General features: G+C 37.4%; 1 long non-coding RNA gene across 4 annotated transcripts in view; it reads left to right on the top strand.

Annotated features, from left to right (window-relative positions):
- LOC142603440 (uncharacterized) overlaps positions 1-10140 on the top strand; it is a 243949-nt gene extending 233809 nt beyond the window's left edge. For 3 of the 4 annotated variants that reach the window (XR_012837369.1, XR_012837370.1, XR_012837371.1), the window contains exon 6: positions 4111-5292. This is a non-coding gene — a long non-coding RNA (uncharacterized LOC142603440). Of the gene's footprint in view, positions 1-4110; positions 5293-9589 lie in introns of those variants that run through there. The other variant, XR_012837372.1, reaches the window with a different exon arrangement.
- The last annotated feature ends 5571 nt before the right edge of the window (positions 10141-15711 follow it).

A 15711-nucleotide genomic window follows, 5' to 3' on the forward strand; every position in this document is an offset into this window, starting at 1 on the left:
ATAAAGTCTGTCTGTTTTGTCAGTAACATACACTTGCAGCTGCTTCTGGAGCCTTGTCTGATCCCTGAGTCCCTCCATCCTGGAAATGTGTGTTAGTGTGTCACTGCTGTTGAATGGCACTTTCCTTTTTTATGGTCTGTGCCTCCTCCTATTCATCATTCACATTGTCTTGGGTTAACTCTGTATCCTTACCATCAACTTTTCTGCCTTTTTTCTATCTTTTTACTTGCCAGTTAAGTCCTGTTCTGGCTAACTTTATCCCTTTTCCTGCTGCTGCTGTGTTTATTGATGAATGGCTCATTTCACCCCAGGCCACAAAATCGGTACTCCTCTTTTTCTTCCTGTGCTGAGAACTTAAATATTTCTGCAAGTACGTTTTTCAAGGGTAGGACATTTTGTACACTTCAGGCCAAATTAGAGACACAAATTCCACAATCTTTAATAAGGGGCACATCTCATGTTTCATACAGCACTTCAAAAATTTATGTCCTTACCTCTGTTTCTCATTTAGGTCACAAATTATCTGATTGAATTACAGTTACTGTTGCATCAGTGCTGTGGTTTTCTTCTTTCATCCCACCTTTAACAGCTCTTATCCTCTCTCTTGCAGGTAACCCAACTAATGGTTCTGTTACATGTAATTCAGTGGCAAAATCCTCGCTGCCTCCACTGGGCACAGGATCAATCCTTACAGTTCTCTCTCTCTAAGGTCCTTTTTCCCCACTTGAGGACAGAGGGCTGTGCGTGTTGTATGACACAATGGGTGGCATGTTGGCAGTTTCTGGAAATACTGCCAAGGCAATTGTCACATGCTGTTACTAAATATTGCATTTCTGTGGGTTCAGAAAATCAAAACAACCACCTTCCCCCAGCCTCCCAATAAAAGGTAGATATAAAAATCACATCAATGCCTCCTTTTTAAGGCATCATGTAAAAATACAATGAGAGCAAAAGTAGTTCAAGTCTGCAAAGATTTCTACAATGCATTTATCTCCTTCTCTGCATTTTTCTTGTAGAAACATTGTAAAATTGTAATTTTTTTCTGGTAGAATTGTTTTTATTATTATCCTTTATCAAAACTGTGTGGTCTTATCTTGATTCTAGCTTTTAATCTCTTAAATAGCTTTCTGGTTTCTATGCATTTTGCCGCTTAACTTAATAATCATGAAAACAAATTTCCACAGTAGGTTGTTAAAGTATGCTTTACGCTTGTAGATGGTGAGGACCACTGTTTGCAGAATACTATACTGAGCAAATGCTTTTATTCTTTTTATGAAAAAGCAAAGTAAAAAATTCTGTTCTAAGTTATGATAGGTGATGATTAACATATCGAATGAGGTTACTACTATTTATGCTATTGTTGAATCAAAGACATGACTGACGTTTAATAATGTGACAGTCTGCTTTTAGATTTTGTGCTGGTTTTGGTAGCATATTTGGGGTCACATAATATAGCTAGCACAAAATACATAACTCTGTGTCTTGAATATAAGTCAGTTCTGAAGAATAACATTCAAATCTTACTTGCCTTCAGGTGTCAGGTTGGAGTTGCTATTAACTGATAACTGACTGATAGAGGGAAGGAGGAGAGGTCTACTGGATTTACACAATGATGACTTCTTGCTCCTTTGCTGTAGGTTTGTGTCTTTCTTTGGTCACTGCATCTCTAGAAACTAACCCCCTAAATGAGAGGACGAGTTTTGTTTCCAAGATCAATGCTGTTCAGCCCCAACATCTTTTCCTGTGTTTCTCCTTTCCCCTTTCCTACCACCTTTACCTCCTCACCTGACAAACTGCACAAAAAATCATACCTACTACCTTTTCTATTGTGTATTCTCATGGGGTATTGAGGTGGCTTTTATTTTGGGATCATCACAGCTCCTTACGGATGAATACAGAGGAAAGAGGAGACAAATTATATGGGAACCTCGGTGTAGTCCAAGGATGCTTATAAGATAGGGGAGATACGGGCAGCAAGAAGAGGGAAGATAGTGGGATAAACTGAGTGACCCTATGACCTCAAACTTGAGGTGGTTGCGTGTAGCTTGAAGGATCTGGATGTTTATGGAAAACTTAAAAGAAGTATGTGGCTATAGAGTTTTATCCCTACCTGATCTCTCAACTTTACGTGGCCCTCCATGCCCTAAACCCTTGAGAGGAGGTTTCGAGTACCTCCAGTTTTTCGTATCTGTGGCCTGAAGCAGAGGATAAAATATTACTGTTGTCACTCAGAACTATCTGGAAACGTTTTTTGTGGCAGTGTTGTGCCATTTCAATGACCACGAAACTGTGTGAGTATGAGAATTTTCCTCCGCTACTGTATTTCCATCCCTTGCCGTAGCTGTTGTCCATTACTTATGCCATTCTCTTTCAATATTAGTTTAAAAAAAAAAAAAGTTTGATGGGCTGCCAAGTTTATTGTTTGCCCTTGCTGCTCTGAAGGCCAAGAAGGTAAAACAATTCTCATTCTTTGTTTTCCCATTTTTTTTAGCTCTTTTTTATTGTATTGTTTTTTCAATAAGATTATGTGGTTTACTCTTGAGAGCAAAGCAAGAAATAAAACTGTTCAATAACAGATGTAATGGGGATGGAACCTACTTCAGGAAAAGAAAAATTAGCCTGCATTTCACAGTAAGTATCTTACTTCTTTGTGTGATTTCACTGTGTAATCAGGGGCTCCCTGTTCTTCGAGTAACATATTACAGTGACCACGTTGCCACAACCTCTTATTCTCAGATTTTTGTTCCTATTGCTTGCATCCACAAATGAGAACTTATGGCATTTGTATGGATGTAACATGCTTAGATAACAAGCTTTCATCATTCTGAGATCTGTGTTTGAGCTGTAACGATAGTCCTTGTCACGCTAGTGTCTCAAAGACTAAATTATGGGATTGCTTGTAATTCTTCAATGTATCAGACAATCTGATCTCAATTAAATTACCAACCGCAGTACAGGCCATGTGTAATACACAGAGATATCAAATCCTAGCTAATATGCCGGTATTATTTTTAGATAGTCTATTCTATTTATCTTCATTTTTTGTTGATTTCATTGCAGCTTTATAATTAAACTTGTCTCCAGCATCCTGGGAAAAAAGAAAAAGTGGTCTGTAGTCCTGACCAGTTGGATACTGTCATGTGTTAGAAAATGTTGCTGCAATGATAGCTGTGTTACATATTGTTTCTGCCTGTCATTATAATGTACGTTGTCTAGAGATCCTTAATCCATAGACTATTTGACCCCATTGAGTGGATTGCCTTATTCAGTTGATAGCGTGTATCATGTCATGGCCTATTTGTGAATTCTAATGTAAGGATTGTGGGTCTGACTGCCTTCGACAGTTCTGTTTGTCAAGTCAGTGAAAGCTTTTGAGATTTTGCTGCTTTATTTGTATGTCGTGACCTATTTCTTCATATACATTAAAAATAATCAACTGCATGTAGATAGTACAGCAGTAATACAGTGTACGTAGGCATCTGTACTGTAGACTTACAAATTTAAATGCTGAGTAATGGTGCTCAAAGGCTAATGGCATGTAAAGTCACACACTCGGGGATAGGAAGCATCAGGATTAAAATTCTTACATGCAGGCAGGCTTCTAGGATTTTCAGAAGGGTCTAACTCAGTAAAGCGTCTAGCTTCTGTTGAAATGTATCAAACCTAGGGCCTCAACCATTATGTACTTTTGAAAATCCAGCCAGGTACGGATCTGTATTTTTAGATATCGGTATACTTTTAAAATACAGGTGGGAAGCCTGTATTTAACTGGAAGTCGATGGGGTTTAGCCATTAGTGATTTTGTATTAGTATTAAGCACTATATAAGCATTTAAAAAAAAAAAAAAAATCATTCTGAAGTACCCTAGTCAGACCACTTGTCAGAAAAGTGGAGTTTGTTTAGATGTTTAGGGGATTTTCTCTAGAACCCAAACCTGAAACAAGTTAATTGGAGTGACTCAAAGTATATGAAGTTTTAAGTTCTTCACGGAAGTGAGGCACGTGAATGCAAAACTATCAGGCATATATAAAGTTCTTAAGAACATAAAAACAGGTGTTTTTCTGCTGTTGAATGATTAATCTATATCCAAATTTTTATTTTATTTTTTAGGCTAAACATGAATTTCCCTCTTTTTCAGTACTGGGCCAAGTCTTTACTCTTTGAAGATGTCAATAAAACCACTTCAAAGTACCTCTGCCTCACACAATGTTATTTTCGGGAATTGCTTAAAGGTAAACAGTAATATAACTTGGTGCTATAAGGTGAGTAATTAAGAAATGAGCAAAGAGATGAATTAATATGCTGTGCATGAAATTATCATTCTGATAATTCATTTGTTGTGATTACAGCTAGTTTAGTACTGAGAAGCTTTGGCTTTTTAAACTGTCCTTTGGGGGCGGGGGGAGCTCTAATTTGTTTGAAACAATTCATTTGTATCTGTACTTTTTGAGGGTTTTTCTTCTGAACTTTGGATGAGACACTGACTTGTGCAACTAGATAGACTATCATAGAAGACAACCTACTCCATTTCAAAAGGAAGAATGGAGGACCAAGTTGAATGTGCACTGTTCCAAAGTTAATGGTTGCACAATGTATCTAACTGCATTATTATGGTAGTCTCAGCAACATTTGAGCTGTTCAGAACTCGTTGGGAAATAAATCAGTTCTGAGGCATAAAAAGGAATAACTACTTTCCATATTTTACTATTGATGCACCTTTCAAATGAAATGTATGTGCTGACACCTTCATGTTCTGAAGATTTAAAAATCTCAAATATGGAGAAATAGAGACTGACCTAGAGTCTCCTGTGCCAAAATTCCCTTTTTCTCTCACTAGTGTGCTTTGCTGCATAGATTAACTTGTGGAAAACCCTATAATGAAAGATAATATTCCTTGTGTTACCATGACTTTAAGTCTTGTGCCAGGTAACTCCTAGCCAAAGTGTTATTATGGTAACTCCTTTGTTCCACGGAACAAATTTCTAATGAGTGGGAAGGAGAAAAACTTCAGTCTGAATACTACATTTTCCATCTATCAGAAGTATTTTTGATGTACAACTGTTGTCGGAATTAAAATTCTGACTAACTTTGACTTCAATTCATGGTATCTAGAAAAAAAATATTTTGAGCAAGCATAAATTTTTTTCTAGAATGTTGTACAGTCATAGGAATGCCAGGAATTTGTTGAACTGAAGTAAATGCAATCATGTATTAAACTTTTCTCTGGTAATTTCAGGAGACAGCTTTATAAACTTTTGCTCTCCTTATTCTTTTGTTTTTATACAAGTGATGATAACAGTGGATGCTGAGGTACCACAGCAGCAGGGGTCTAGAGGAACACACAGGAATAGTCTCATTTAGATTTCAGATGACTGTTCAAGTTTTTAACCTTTCTCATGTTTTTCCTTCAGTTACAGGTCTACACGCTGTCATCTATATCTTTGTAATTGTACTGTGGAGGTGATTCTAAAATGTTATCATTTATGATAAATCACACATTACTGAGCTCAGTATATGCCAAAACATGTAGATCTCCAGCGTTAGGAATGCTCTGAGAGAAGAATTGTATTCATGCTTTCCAGGTTTCTAAATATCAGAAATTAATTTGAGCCTGAGACTGGCTTCTACATTTCTGCTAGGATGATCCACTCTGTAAATATCAATTCAGTCAGTAGGTTGGCCTTGGCTTCCCACATCCAAGGTGACTGTACTAGCTCCCTGGTTTATGTAGACTTATTTTTCTGTTACTGACTATTGGTTATTTGTGCAAAGGGAAACATTCCAGTGGAAAACATTGCACAAGTCTCAACCAAAAGAATCTGAATCTAGCAAAGGAGGGACTTGAAGCTGTTGTTTCTGTTTAGACCAAATCTGTACTAGACCTTGTGCTGAAATTAATATTCTCATGAAAATATCTGGGCTGGACTTGAGAATTTCCTTTCAGAATTGATAGACTACACAAAAACTCTTGATTGACTTTAGTAGTCAGAATAAAACATAACATCAAATGACAGGTAGGAAAACAGCAGTGTTTTATGTGGCTTGCATTTAATGCTTGCTTTATGAGATATTGCTAACAAAACAGATCAACATGTTTGAAAATCAATAACCTGAAAAGGTTGATTTGCCTGGGAAGGGAGGCTGTAATCTTCAGAAGTCACTAGTCCTGGAAACAAAGATTTTAATCCTTGTGTTGCTGGATATTTTTTCCCATCTGTAAACTGGGGGAAATGATAATTTTCAGAACAAATTCACAATTTAAAACTGCAAATTATAGTGTTTCCACTTAAGCATTTAAATGAGTATAATAGAATTCTCTATGGCAAATTGTTAAGTACAGTGATATCCATAAACATTAAGCTAATATTGCTTGGTTATAGAAACTAGATGAATACAATCAATCCACTCTGTGGGAAATGTAAAGGAAAAATGCTCTACTAGTTTAGGTGACTTTCAAGTGTTTTCACTAGTCCTTTTCAGTGTGGTGTTTCCCTCTGTATGTATGCATAAAATGTGATTTTTCCTATATGCAGTTTGGTTTTGGTAAAGGCTGCTTTCCCACTAATCTCATTTTGAATCATCTTTGTTTTCTAGAATTTCCTAAAAATCAGCTGATTTTTAGATAGTTGCTGTTTACAATCATATGGCAAAAATATTTATAAACTATTGACAGAAAATGGAACATATCCCACCAGACTTTGTTGCAGTGTTCAAAAAGCCTTACTGTGGTTTTGACCTCTTGTGTAGTGGATATGTAGCATAGCAAGAGAAGAAAACACTGAGTAATACCTCTGTTAAATCTTTTTCATAGAATCTTGTATGTGTGGTGCAGGAGTGAGTGTGAGGAGTGCTGTGGATAACACATTGTTTGCACAATGAAGCTTTTTTTTATTGTACAACTTATTGTTCTGTTGATCCAGTTCAATGCTGATTTTTTGCCTCACCAAACTAATATTTGGGTTCAAATGTTCACTCTGATGTCAAGGTCTGATATTATTTTTACCTCTCCCTTTCTCTTAATTTTATTGATTTTTTTTTTTTCCCTCCCTAAGCCAAGCATTCCATAAATTAGTTATAGTAAGAAGGCTTATTGTGGAATGTGATATAATTGGCAACTGATTGTTGATATAGGAGATTTATGTTGGCCTTATAGTAATAGTTTCTTATAATTGGAAACATATGTGATTTTCTAGTGTCTAGACTTGGGAACTTTCCCAGGAAGGAGTTCCAGGTGGTTATCTAAGCATAATAGGCCAAATGGCTACCATTTAAAGACTGCAGACATGGGAAAAACATAAATGTTGCTGGCAAATGTAATTATTTCATAAATTTAAGTTTATAAATTGCAACGTATCCATTTACATCTAATGGTTTGACCAGCTGATTTAATAGATTCATGTAGAATCAATGTTTAAAACTTGAAATTTGCGTTCTCTAGATTGCTCCCTAAACTGAAATAATGTAAAATACAGACATGACAAGTTCTTGATATGCCTGGATGTCAAAAAGCTTTTAACTATATCATGTGCCTAGTTTAGTTGCACTAATTTATGAATGCCTGCATTGAAATAGCAAACAGATATATTGTTACATTTATTAAATTATGTGAAACTTGGTTTGGTATAGTTAAGTTTCATAGCACCTTGAGTTTTGTCTTCATTTACTAGTAGGCTAATTTCTGGAAGGACCTCAGAAAGGAAACATGTCTGGAAGGTGTACAGTCTACAAAAGCATGTGGTGGTTTGATATTGTCCTGATTCCACTTTGCCTTGAACATGCTCTACATGTTAAAACATCCCTGGAGAAGGAAAGCACAGTTGGCTATCCCAGCATGAATACTCTGCAAATATTGTTCTGGGACCTGTATAGCCTGTGACTCACAATGAATATTTCCAGCTCTGGTTCTGACTGTACAATAGAAAATACAAAAGAAAATAAGTAATTTGCTGGGACCTAACACAGTATGACTTGTTCGTTATGGCTCACACAGAGAACACGGAAGAGCTGCACTAGGAAATGTGAAATGTCCTCTCAATTCAGTTTTCATGTGCCAGATGGTTGTTTCTTGTTCTTGTTGTATTTTTTTTTTAAATCCTACCTGTTAAGATAGCAAAGAATGACATACGTTATCTGGCTCTGCAGCCAAGTGTGTGGTCCAAATTATTTTCACAGAATGCCTGACAAAGTCTGCTTGCTTGCCTGCCTGCCTCAATCATTTTTCTCAACTAATTAGAAAAGTCTGCCAAGCATTGTTGGGCTAAGGCACTAATTATTCTCAAACAAATGTTTCAATTTTGCACAAGTTAGGAAGTGTCTCTGTTTTAAATGACTACATGCCAAGATGCCGGAGTAGTCAGACCAGTTTCATTTATCAATATGTCTGGAAGTCCCAGAGGACCAAAGAGATAAAGCCATTTAAAAGCAAACGACTGTCTGCAGTCTTAGGTGCTCTTTTAGGAAATAATGCTGTAATGCTTCTTTTTGTATATGTGAGTTTTTAATGAGAAGTAGGGGGTCAATTTTCCTTCTGGAAATGTTGTTTCTTGTGATATTCCTGACTGCTTCAGTCCTCAGATTCTCTTGGTTTTGGCACTGAATTAAAGGAAGTTTTGTTATTAGTCATGCAAGACTGGCCTATCTAATCCTTTCTCGGGTTTTATAGCTTGCTCATCGCCACCCTTGTTTGAGCATTAAAGAAGTTGATTTCTGATGTCAACAACATTGGAAAGTCTTTCCTTGTAAAACTTGCAGTTGAATTTGGCAATTGGAAGAAACTGGAATGGTTCAAAGGAATTTTACAGTTTGTTTTCCAAGCAATGGCTCTGTACCTGGACCTGAACCCCATGCTTCCCTACTCAGAAGTATTTGTGAGCTTCCAGAATGGTGTCATCTCACCTCTGATCCTGAAATATCAATTTATTTGTGACAAGTTTCACAGTCTGATAGTTTGGTGTGTCAGTAATGATACGTGCCTCCGACCAGCTCTGTCTTTGCTGATATGTTATACTTCCGTCATCTGTCTTTCCCACTGTTTGCCCTCATCCCAAAAGTTGCTCTGTAAGAAACAGATAGATTGCCATGTTCAGGAGTCTCGTTGGCTTCTGTTGGATCTACCCATGTATAACCAACAAAAATCAGAGTTTCCAAGAACTGCCTTCCTCTCTTTCTTGAATGTAAGGAGCTGCTTGTTTTCAGAGAAAAATATTTTCATTAATTTCAAAGATGACAAGAGAAATTCAATAACTTATTTCAGAGGGATAATTGGAGTGGTTTACTTATGAGCCAACTCTAGACTTTGTTTTTCAGATGTGTGTTCAAAATTATTGGATTTTTTTTTAAAACATATATTAAAGGTGAGGGAAAAATGAAAGAATTAAACCACCAGAATGGCAGCAGAACTTGGAATATTTCATTACTTGATTAGTTTCCAGCAGCCACCTGTGCCAAGGAAGAAAATGTGCCTAAATATTATGGTATTTGTATCTCCTTGAACAGTTACTCATAGTAGGATAAATGGGCAGGCATAACATGTATTTGAGTAATGGTTTATATGTATTTTCTTTTTAACCTCTCCCCTTCCTTCTTTTAGGGGAAAACATGGAACCTGGTGCCTGGATACTTTGTATCATTAATTGATTGTTGCCCTTATCTGCACCCACTGGCTTAATTGCAATCTGTCTGCATACTGTGTGGTGTGTGCTTTTTTCCATGAATTTTGAGAAATTATTTGTAAAGAGGAGATAAAATACATGGGGGAATCTACTTGGTCTGAAAACAGCTGTGGACAGTGCTGGCAGCTCCTGGAAATAGCTGCGTTGCGGGTTTACACGCAGACAAATCATCTCAAGTGAAGACATTGCAAATAAAACATTCCTGGTTCTCAAGTATGATGTAAGGCAACAAAAGATGGTATGAGCTGTGGATCACAGGGTGTTCCTTGAAGTTCAATCCATAGTCATCTCCCTCACAGCAAAGAAGATTTTAAGATAATGGTGTCACATGTTATGAAAGACTTTTCTATTTTGTCCTTCTTTTCCTTCTTGTGCATTCAGTGCATTGTTATTTGCTAGCTAATTATCCCTGCTGATTTTGAGGTGCTGACTGGCTTTGGTGAGGATGTGAATCTTACCTTGTTTTCATCAGGAAACACACTAAATGTACCAGACTTTTGGTAGGCCTTCTTTGCTTTTTTGTCATCTGAGTGTCTCTGCAGACACTTCTTCTGAGGGTTGGAGCAAGAGGGAGGGGATCTGGATTTGTTCAAGTTGGTGTCTGTGCTCCAAGACAAGTAAGAACTTGGTGGCAGTGAGAATACCAGGATACCTAGTCATGCAAGGATTGGCAACTAGAGTCCGGTATCCTCCTAGTGATGCAGTACCTTTGTGCCATGAAAGGATCACTCTGTAGGGGTATAAACTTCCCAGGTCCTCCTCCTTCCATTTTAAGAATGTGTTACACATAAAAAACACTGCCAAGCATCGTTAGTGTAGCAGGGGATCCCATCTCATTCATCAGCGTCATTGCGTTCATTCTTCAAATACATTTTGTGTATCCTCTATTCATACTTAGGAAGTGATAAAGACACAAAAGGGGAGGCTAAATTTTAATGTAGTACTTTTCTCATAATGGGACGTTTTTCATAAGTTAACAAAGTGGAGTACCCTGAAATCAGTTCTTGTTACAAATGAAATATTAGATGGAGCCCCTTATACTCCCTCATAAGCAAAAGAGATCTTTTGGGACGGATTACACTGTCATTGACACTTTGGCATATTTAGGCTAATTCTGAATGTTAGTCCCTGTGCTTATCACAAGTCTTTCTCTTTTCATGAAAAATGTCCTAAATGACTTGATTCTCCTTTTTTTTTTTTGCGTGTGTGTGAAAAATTGAAATTTATGGATGGTCCTCAGAGCATGGTAAGTTCAGCTGTGTGTTTTTGTACTTTATAAACCATTTTATGTCAAAGCTCTTTAGTTTTATGGACGACCACTTTTCTTTAACTGAAAAGCTATACTTTCCATCGAAGAACATTTCCTATTTTGTATATGTACACGTGTGAGTTTGCAGAAATGCAGTGGAAATCCAGTGGGAGTAGCATTCCGTTGTAGCTACATAAGTGCTACATTGTTTTAAATGAAGCAATTTTTATGATATAAAAATCTATTCTTTTTTCTCATGATTCGTTGCTACAATTATACTTGATTCAGTAGAGACTTAATTGTACTTTATTTTTTAATTTTCTCTTTTTGGAAGAATTCCTTTGGAATGATTCTCTGATATTTTTTTTTGTTTGTTTTGTTTTTCACATAGTATGTTAAAATGTGTGCAGTTGAAATAATTTGGAGGAGATTTCCAAGTTTGCAGTTTTTTCTTCAAATGAAGATTGTTGAATTGCTCTCTCAGCAGCTGGGTAATTTCCACCACTTGCACCGATTATGTAACCATAAACAAATTTCAACTGATTTAATATGGCTCATCATTTATACTTGACCTTTTTTCTTTCTTAATGCAAACTAAAGGATGTCCTGATTGAACGTAAAGGGCTGGGCCCTTGGTTTCTTTTATTCTGAGCAGGAAATGTATCGGCACTATCCAAGAAACCAGTAAATTGTTCTTTCCATGATACCTGGGAGGGCAACAAAGCATCCTCTCAAGGGTCTCACTCTTCAGTTGTTTCTCAGTCCATCGGTAAAGTCTGCGTATCGCGTAAAGTAATTTCCACATGAGAGAAGAGCGTTCTCTTACATAGGTTAGCCATAAACTCGCCCCAAGGGGCACGGAGTACAATGAATGTGAGATTTAAGTTGTCAGGTACATGATTGCACGTAATACTAATCTAATCACACTCCTTGTGATGGAAAAAAGGGGAGACAGAGGAGATTCACTGTTCCAGAGAGAGACACTAGCATTGTACAAGCAGCAGGGATAATTCTTTCTGTGCTCTGGTATATTGGTGTTGCTGCTGTTGTGCTTGGCAGACAGCATTCAGCCTAAAAGGCTGTAAAGTTTAGAGCTCTTCACGCTGTGGCGCTATGTTGTGTAACCCCGTAGGGCACAGCTATGAAAAGTGATTTCTTGAAAATCTTGTCAATGTATTTTGTCATTTCATGATTGATCGAACTGCAAACATAAGCTGTGTGTTTTAAGACAACACTTTTGTCTTACAAAATTATAGTGTGAAAACTAAATTTGCTGCTTGCTATAGGTGCTTCATTCTATTCCAGCAAAGGTCCTTCCTTTTGTTTTAGTAGGAATGTCTCAGTGCCCCAACCTACAAAAAAGAATCAGTGTGATGCACAGGGTTTCAGCTGAAAATGGATTTGGTTGCAATATATAATTGTGCAGTGGAGTGAGAGAGTTTTTAAATTATGGAGTTCATTTTAAAAATTGACACTGGCATTAAATGTTCTATATTTGGAGCTCCTGTTTTAGTGGCTAAAATGGACATTCATAGATAGAAATAGTGATCTGAATTCCCCTTGTGGATTTGGCAAATAGGTTTGAAAGTTGTTTCATTTTTTTTAATGTAATTTTCTTTTGGCAAGAATGTATGCAGAGGGTGGTGGAGAGGTCAATTTGTCTATGTTTATAGGTTTTCTGAGATTTATTTTTAGTTTAGCTTGTTTAAAAATTGCATGGCAGTGTTTTTTAAAGTACACTGTTGCTGAAGATTTTCATGTTATCTTGTGTGTGTATTACCATCACTTTTGTGACAGAAATTGGCTTTATCGATGCATAGTGTGTTACAGTTAGACAATAGCTAGTTAAATATGAGCTTTCAAAAGTTCAGTCATCACCACCGTATTTTGTAGAGCTATGCATTCTGTGGTTTTCATATGTCATAAGAGCTAGCTTATGCTTTTACTGGTTAACTCAGCTAACTACTTTTTGGATTTATTTTTTTTTAAATGTGAATTTGATATTTAATGATAGTTTAATTTTATTTTTTTTCCAGGTATTTGAAAAAAAAAAGCTGCTTTCAAGGTAGGCAAAATGATTGTAAAAGTTCTAGTTATTTCCAAATAAGATCAAATTTACATGGTTTAAAACATATTACAAAATAAATTAATTTAAATCTGAACTAAAGAGTGAACTTGTTAAGACTGTAATTACTTCCCATGCCTTTGGGCCATGTGGACTATAACCAGCGTGGCTTTATTTGCCATGCAGCTCCTCGGGGACGGTGAGCGAAGGAGCAGAATCAGAGCCTCCCCTCGCACTGGCTGCTTGCTCCTCAGCCACCGTTTGGGGGTATCGGTGCCTTCTGTTGCGTGGCATGGCAACTTTTTCAAGCATAATGTTGATAAAGCAAACAGCTGTGGTAGTATGTTACCAGTCAGATCTTCTCTTAAGTATTGTTGCATTGATACCAAAATGACATAATAATCAGTAATTGTCAGGGAGAGCCAATGCCTGTACAGTGCAGCCTTGCTGCTTTCACGAAGGCAATTCCCTTACTCAGCATGGCACTTTCAAAAGCCTGTGGGCCAAACTTTGCAACTTCAGCATCTCTTTATCCAAATGCCCTCTTATAATGAAATTCAGTTAGATATTTTTCTGATGTAAAATGACTTGGGATGCAATTAATGTTTTTCTAGATATAATTAACCGTAGCAGTTTGCACTTAAGTGGCTTTAGCCTCAGACCTTTGCTTGTACCTTTCCTTTCTGAAGTAGCACTTCTTCATCTAGAGTTAGAATTATCACTTGATCGTGAACTAAACCAAGAACTTAGATTAAGAACAGTGCCAGTAGTAGTAAATGGTTACGCTGCAGGAATCATAGCCAGTTAAAAATTGGAATTTCTGAAAGGGGGGCTAGAGTCTTAATCTTAAACAGCTCTGGAAAACTTGCAGCCCTGATCTCCACAGGGAAGGAGGGAGGGGGAAGCATTGATTCAGAAAACATGTGCTGCACTACACTGTATAAATCTGGATTTCAAAAATAAACTTTTTTAGCATGCTTGAAAGTTGTTGCTGACTACTGCCAACTAGAAAATTTAATAAAGAGTTTAACTTTGTGCAGCCCAAGCCAGCTCTGCAAACACATGCTTTCCTGCTGAGATCAGAATGAATATCTAGTGCAGTGTGCAAGAGCCAGACTGTACGAGCAGGCCTGTCTACATGCATCCCTCATCTGACTTCAGTTATTGTTATGATGGGCACAGTTCCACGGCTGTAATCATTGCAAAGAGTGTGTGTCCAAAGCTCTGCTCTAAACTCCATCATGCTGCTTACGTTTTCAATTATTTTAGTAAGGCCCTTTCATCTGCAAGCTTAGTCTCTTTCATAAGTGGACACGTTTACCTTCCTAATTATAAAATTTTTTATGGAAGATGTCTCGTGCTCTCCTTGCATATCTTCTAGTGTAGGATTTTATACTTGGAATTTAGCCCTAGCTATTTTCAAAACAGCCTCCTAATAAAAAGAGAGCAAATTAATAGATTGGGGGGGGGGGAGGGGGGAAGACACATAATTTTCATTAGTTCTTTTTGAGAAGCTTTTTCAAACCTAAATTTAGATAGTTGAGTCAGTATAGATGGGGTAGGTGGGGAAGGGACTCGAAAACATATTTCCATTTTCAGTCAAGAATCCAGCTTTTGTCAAGTGATGTGTGGTGATGAGAGAGGACCGAGTTTGTGAAAGCGGCACATCAGGCTGTGTGTCAGAGTTTGCATTCTCAGCCTGGACCTTTATTCTTCTCCCAGAAGGGGCTTGGAGTATGCAGAAATGAGTTTGCTCAGCTCGTTTTGGGAGGAGTGAGATTTACGTAATGCTGAGCAGCACTAATGCAGAGACCTGTCAAGCTGTGTCCAAATCTGTTTAGCCAGTTAAACTGTGACTGGGGGAAGTCCATAAATAAAGGAAGGAACCGTTGATACTACAGCCATGTGAGCAGCCATTTCATAAAACACCATCCCTGGTTATATTCCTTCAAATAAACACCTCTTTCCAAAGTGGGAAACAGGAAGAATGTTTGTCAAAAGCTAAACAGACTAAAATGTTGCCAACCTGTCAAGAAAAGTTGAGGGAAAAGAAAGTGTTTTCCCCAGATTTTGGTATAATGGGGCCAGGGGATTAAGGGAGTAGCAAGGAGAAGAAGAGTTCTTTTGGCTTTGAAAAACTGACTGAGAAAGAATACCTTAAAATAGAGAGGCTATCAGTGATGGCATAGGATGGCAAGAAAGACCCATAAAATCGTATGCTTTGCAACTCAGGATAGTTCTGCCAACTCTTTGAATTGTCTAAACTAGAATGAAAGGGATTATGATTTTGCTTCTGTTGTTATTATTCATTTACTTATTGAGGGGAAAAAAAAGAAAAGAAAAAAAGAAAACCCAAACTTCACAAAAGGGCAAACCGTTCCTCTTTTGCTTTGTGGTCCCCGTGCCCTCTTGTTCAGTGTGAAGGCAAGTGTCCAAGAGGTGAGATCACACAGAGGTATTACTTGGGAAGAATATGTGCTGACAATTATTGTGTGAAGCAATTATTTTTCTGCTGTTAAAAGAACCACCGCTTCAGGCAATACTTTTGTCTAGAGACAATCTTGGCTTCTCTGCTGTTACTTATGGGTGTCATACATCTCCTTGATGCCCAGAAGTAGTTCTTCACGTTGCCTGCATCTCTGAGTACAGGGCTACCTGTATATATTGAGGCATTTCTGGCTTGATTGCAAAAAACCACAGGTTTGATTACCTCACACAAGCTCTAC

Source organism: Balearica regulorum, chromosome 12 (genome assembly GCF_011004875.1).
Source record: "Balearica regulorum gibbericeps isolate bBalReg1 chromosome 12, bBalReg1.pri, whole genome shotgun sequence".
NCBI classification, from domain to species: Eukaryota; Metazoa; Chordata; class Aves; order Gruiformes; family Gruidae; genus Balearica; species Balearica regulorum.